Here is a 6,597-nt window from a genome sequence, read left to right as displayed (position 1 = left end):
ACCTGTGAACTTCATCAACAGAGAATGTAGTATAGTTCTAGCAGGTCACCAGTATGCTTCATTGTACTGAAGCACAGTGAAGCCCACCCAGTGTGCTTCATTGGGTTATGTCAACCTATGGTTTATGGTTTAGTGTTTACTAGTATATTACAAGCTCTCCTGGATTTCCAGTCTTACAGTAAACATTATTCAGGTGGAGAAACCCAGCAGGTATTTTCCAATTGTGAAAAATTGAATGATGGATCTCAAGTGATTTGTAAAATGGTCTGCCTGTCTCAGAGGGTGACTTGAAAAACAAGTGAAATAATCGATGGGAAAATATTTTATTATGGAGTGTAATACAAATATAAATTACTCTTGGTCAGAACGTTGTCATTGTAGTTGCTCTGTGGTGGTTTTCAGCGTTGAGTAAGTATGAAGAGTGGTGTGTTCTACATGAACTAATTTCCTCCGAGTTGTCTGCTGTCATGAACTTGGTGTAAACTCATGACTGGGTGCCTGCATGCTTGTGGAGATGGTTTCAGAGGTCTGTCATTATTACTTTGGCAAGCCTGGTGGAGACGCACAAACTGACCTTAAGTCATTCTCAGAGAGTATGTGAGCTGCAGACAACTGCATCCTTACATCCTGGTGCCAGTGATGAGAAAGTTGTGAAAATATGTCACTAATACTAAACAAAATGACACTTTGATCATGAGAGAGTTTTAATTCAAAATGCAGACTGTGAGTGATGTGTAGTGTGGCTTTACTCACACTCATTCACATTCATAGACAGAGGAAACAACAAATTGATACCATCTTTCAACAAAAGAACAGTAAATATATTGGTTTTTTTTCCTATGTAGATTTTGTCTATCTCTATGTCTACTAAATTCATTTAAAGTATATACTAGTTACTCAATTTAATATTTTAATAATTGGCATTTCCAAACAACCTCACAGCATGGCATCATGAGAAAATAAAAGATCTTTAGTGTCAAGAATCAGTGAATTGTTACGGGATTATATTTACAACATAGGTAAGGCAGAAAATGAACAGGAAGCCAAGGACCCTTAAGGGCTGTGCTTGTCTATCACTTGGCTTCTTGGTGATACTGAATATCACCTACTTAGAATAGTTATTTTCTTCTAGTTCATTGTTTTCTGCATAGGAAGTTTCATGTACTTCTTTGAATAAAAAGTATTCCAATTGCCGTATACACCTCCTTAGGTGATTTTAGGATTGTGCTAATCAGTTATCCAGTATTTCAGGCAATAGAATACACTTTCCTGGCATCATCTCAGGCTTAGTGCCAAGTCATTGGTTGGATCATTCTGTTTTTATGTGAAATAGTCTCTGAGCAGCTCCATTGCTCTAGGGGGTCCGTTTAAAAGAAAATCTTTCCTGAAGGAGATTTTGGGAGGGATTAAGAAGAATGAATATACTTGGTGGGCTAGATGTTACCATCACAGCACCTCATAAAGGACATAAGTGTTTCAGCCTGGCCTCCATCTGCCCACTGACGTCAGTGTGGAGGCGTGAAGTGATGGTTATATCTGCTGTATGACTTTTCAACTTAACTGTGTGCTTGCTTTCTTTCTTTTTTTGGGGGGCTGCGTTGGGTCATTGTTGCTGCGCACGGGCTTTCTCTAGTTGAGGTGAGCGGGGGCTACTCTTTGTTGTGGTGCGCGGGCTTCTCATTGCAGTGGCTTCTCTTGTTGCGGAGTACAGGCTCTAGATGCGCGGGCTTCAGTAGTTGTGGCACACAGGCTCAGTAGTTGCGGCATGTGGGCTCAGTAGTTGTGGCACACGGGCTTAGTTGCTCCGTGGCATGTGGGATCTTCCCGGACCAGGGATTGAACCCTTGCCCCCTGCAGTGGCAGGCGGATTCTTAACCACTGCACCACCAGGGAAGCCCTGTGCTTGCTTTCTTAATTGAATTCTGTTAACAGAGCTACCCCTTAGTTTGCTGCTGTGAAACTGAGGAAACTTCTGACAATTTTGACACTATTTCCCACTGTTATAAACACTCCAAATATTCTAGCTTTTTAGAAGGTTTTAAAAGGAAGACATTGTCTGCTTATTCTTAGACCTGATAGGTTTACAGTTTTTTGATATGGTAAATATTGTAGGGTATAATTAAAATAAGTACTCATTTAATTCAGAGAGTAATACTTTGGTATGTTCATATGGCTTGTATATTTTGGACATTAAGACACATGATTTTCCTGTTTAGGCTCTGTACATCAAGTTATTGAAGAGCTCAGAGTCTTCTTAAGGCAGGGTATAGACTCACGTTTTAGAAGCTATTTGCAGAGTTAATTTTATTGACTAGGAAGACACTTTTAGACAGCTTAGGCCAGCAGATGGCACTCTTACCTTTGCGCTTTTATAAAGAGATGTTTGGACTCGTGGTGACTTTTCTCAGCTAGATCTCAGAAACTGCTGAGGATTGCATTTCCCTGTTTTTATTTGAACACAGTTTTATAACAAAGCAATAAAGATATTTTTACTGTTATAGAGAAAAGCAGATGAATGGACAGAACCATTTCCGTAGATAGGCTGTTCAGTTATTTGTTAGCGCGCGAAATAGTTGAGATCCATATGGATGAAAAATGCGCTTCCTGCAAATGCAAATTCTATATTGTATCAGTGTCTTTTCTTCCTTTATTTATAGCTCAGAATCTTAATCTGATCAATCCAGCTGGGTGGACAATAGAATGAGAACAATGCCCCTCTTTTCCTTTCGTTTTGGGATTTCATAATATCTTGGAATCAAAATTTTAGTGCTTCAGGCAACGTTATAGGGATCATCTAGTTGAACGTACAAACTTTTAGGTAAGGAACTCATGGCCCGCAGAGGTTAAACAATTTGTCCGGTCTGAAGGTAGAAACACCCACTTTCAATTAAAAACAGAAAATGGGCCTCTTCAGGGCAAAGCTGGCGCAGTAGCCTAATGCTCTATCATCTCATATTTCTCTTGCTGTCCTCAGGTGGCATAGAAGGCAGGACGCTTTAGGCACTTAACTTATTGGTGGAGATGGAGTCATTCGCCACGCTTCGTCTGCCTCTGCTTTGCTTCATAAAATTTCTGCACAAAGCAGTTAAGATTCCCGAAGTGCGTCTCAGATACAGTTACGTGTACAAATGAGACCAAAAGGTAGGTGAGGAACAGCATTTTTTCCACGGTAATTACTAAGTTAAAGAGGGCTACCTGCATCCTTAATCAAATTTAACCAGAGGGGGCATCCCAAGACTTAGGGTAACTTACTTGCTACAGATATAAAATGTCAAAACCCTGAGCCGGCTCAGTAAGCTTAACTTCAGGAGTAGTTAGTTCCTTTGCAGTAGAGATATTTGGGGAGCCAGGGAACATTCATAGGAGTATGGGATTAACAGGGTAAGGTTTCCAGTTAGCCTAAGGCAAGGGAGGATTGTAGAAAGCCCTTCCTGCTATGTCGGGATTTTCCGTATGTCGCCGAGATGCAAAAAGCATCTCACTTTATTGTTCTGAATCAACTTAAATATGGATGGATCCGCTTGGCTAGCAGGACATCCAAACTCAAGTTGTTTTTTTCAGTAGACCTCCCCTTACCCACACCCTGCCCCATCTCACTCAGAACAGCAGAAGAGCCAAGGGGGCTGAACAGAACCAGAAAAATTGGACAAGGGGGCCTCTGTTCTCTGTCCTGGTTGAGGTGTTTGCTGTTTAAGCTTGTGTGGCTCATTTGAAGGTGGTTCCCCATTACCGTTCACTGCCTCCATGGGGCAAGGGGCTTGGGCCCCCGAGCTGTGCAGCGTTCAGCATCCTGACGGTCACACAGAAGCTCTGCTGCTTGTGCTCCCAGCCTCCCACCTCCACTCGAGGTCATCACCCCCAGCTTCCAGTCCCTGCAGATCCATTTCTCTCCAGGGTCTGTTGGGACAAAAACCTCCATGCCTTCCACCTCTGAGACCGTGAGTTTAATCCACCCCAATGGTTCTGAAATCAGAACTGGTTCCTTTTCTCCCAGGAAATTCAGATTACAACGACGTGTCTAGGAGAACAGAAGACAGTGATTTTTTAGCAAGGAAGAGAAGACAAATTTTAGTTTCTCAACAATATGGCCTGTTTCACGAGGCTACACTTTATTCTAGACGAACGTTTTTAGGATGGGTAATGTTACCCGAGGAGGTGAAAGGAAAATCCAGATTCACAGAGGCTGCTGCTTCTGGTTGATTTTCTAACTTAAGTCCCTGAGCACTTGCTGGGTGAAAAATAGGTTGAGTTTTAAGTGGGACAGCTGTTAGAGTATTAAGATTGAAGTGTGCAGGGGAGAAAGATAAGTTGTTTTTCCCAGAGGATTGGGGCTCATCTACCACACAGCTGAAAAGGATTCTTGCTGCTCAATGTTCTGTGGCTCAATGTGATTTCTTATCTTCTCAGAAAACTCTTTGCTTCCTATTAAATGGAATTCACACTTACCGCTTATTTTCTCCTTAGCGGTCCTGGAGAATTCCCTGGGCTAATTCATGCTAAGTGCTTTATCTTAGTCAATAATAATACTAATAAGGGCTATTATGACATCATCTAGACAAGTGAAACTAATAACTCTCCCCTCCCTTTTTTTCTTTTGGCTGTTCTTGATGTATCTCCTAGTCTAGGATCTGGGATAAACTACTAGAAAACTTTCCAGTCAGGCGGAGGAAAAAATCATTTCTGTTACGCTCCCCTACCTCCTCAAATGTTGGTGTAACAGCTGAATTTGGGGGGTGTGCTTCATCTTCCACGTCAGTTCAGGTGTCTCAGAGTGGATTCATGCCAGTTTGTGCGTATCTCTTCTCAACGTAGCGTTGGGAACATCACGGTAGTAGCTGCAAGTCAGCCACCGCGGGAGTGTTTACAAGTGACAGCTTATTCTTAAACACTTAGCACATCACAGCCTAAACATCACAGTCAAATTGGTTTACTAAATAATTTATTTCAAAAAATGACCGAAAAGACCTAGTCTTTTTTTTTTTTTTCCAATCTCATATGAAAAGAGTGTCTATAGAGAGAGTTTGGGTGATTCATAATGGGAGGGACTATTCATTGCCTCCCCTTCAGAATATAATGATAACAGTAATTTTAAAATGCCAACACTATGTTTGTTTAATAAAGGTTAATTCCCTGTGTGCCATTGTAGCATGTTTTACATTTTCTAAAAAGAGAAATCTTTTGAATTGATGCTGAAAAAAAGTATGTGGAGCGATAATAAAGGAGTACCATTCATTTCTACTGCAGGTGACCTCTATTTTTAGAAAGAGCTATTTGTACTGTAGTCTTCATTGGGTTTTTTTCCCTCTAGCTTCTTTTTCCCAAGCTCTGTCAGATCTGTCCTGCTAAACCTAAATTACTTTGACAATTATCACAGATTCTAAGGAATATTGTGCTAAGAAGCCTCAGGAGATGTAAGTGGATTAAATGGGATAATGAATTAATGGCTGCAAAGTATTGTGCTACTGAAAAAAAAAATCCCTCTCTTTTCCCAAACACCTCCATCTCCATAAACAAAATTCTGTGCTTGACTCGATGTTTATCACCATCAAGTGTGTCTTTATTTTCATTAGAGCCGTGGTGTGAAGGGCAAAGAAATGGTTTTCTATATATTGTTATTATATTGCATAGCAGGATTGCTGAACGGTTGAGGATTCTGTTAAGTCTCCAGGAAGCTCAGGTATCAAATATTATCATTCGAAAAAGAGAGGAAAAAAAGGCCTCCATGGGAAATTAAGGCAAGTGGTGGGAGGCCTTTCCTAGGATGTGGAACCTTGCGTCATTGCTAATGCCATGGTCTCTGTAGTTACTGTTCATACTTGAAATACTGTCAGCTACACAGCCACGGACTTACGAAGCAATGCCTCCAAGACCCTCAAGAAGTCATCTATACAGGTTTCTAACTTTAGGAACATCTCATGTTGGCTTTTTAAAAATATCTTAGGATCTGGTGTGAACCCTGAGCCTCAATTCAGAGGGGCAGGTGAACCACATGTGCGTTCCCCAGATATGCACCTCTACCCAGGTGGCTGGATCCCCTCCTCCATCCCTCCAGGGAAGAGATGGCCTGCTATAGAGGCTGGCTAGAGTACCAGAACTTATCATAACATTTGTACTTTATAGTCTTCTCTTCTTATGTTTTCTAGCTCTGAAATGGTTATCCAGAAGTTACTCTCCCTGCCCCTCCCACCCTGCATTTCTTATATCTTATTAGGCGTGAGGGTTAGAGACACATGAATGACTGGGTTTTCCTGTGAGCCTAAGCATGCCAGATCTTAAAAGTTCATGAACTTGAGTATATACTTCTAAAGTCAATGTAAAAAAAAATAAATAAAGTCAATGTAACCCTCATACTTAACCTTATTAACCCAACCCAGTCTAAAAAAAATGTTCAGAATTTCTGATACACTATAAGAACAGTGCTCTGAATTTCTGACACGGGGCCATTTATAAATTAAGATACTCAGGTTCCATCATTATATTTCCATGTATTGGAGTTTATGAAAGTAGTTATTTAACAGACATTTCTTGAGACCAAAAATCTGTATATGGAACAAATCAAGAATTTAAAATAATAAAGCAAACCATAAATAATAATAC

This window comes from Lagenorhynchus albirostris, chromosome 11 (genome assembly GCF_949774975.1).
Source record: "Lagenorhynchus albirostris chromosome 11, mLagAlb1.1, whole genome shotgun sequence".
Taxonomy (NCBI): Eukaryota; Metazoa; Chordata; class Mammalia; order Artiodactyla; family Delphinidae; genus Lagenorhynchus; species Lagenorhynchus albirostris.
This window is presented reverse-complemented; position numbering follows the sequence as displayed.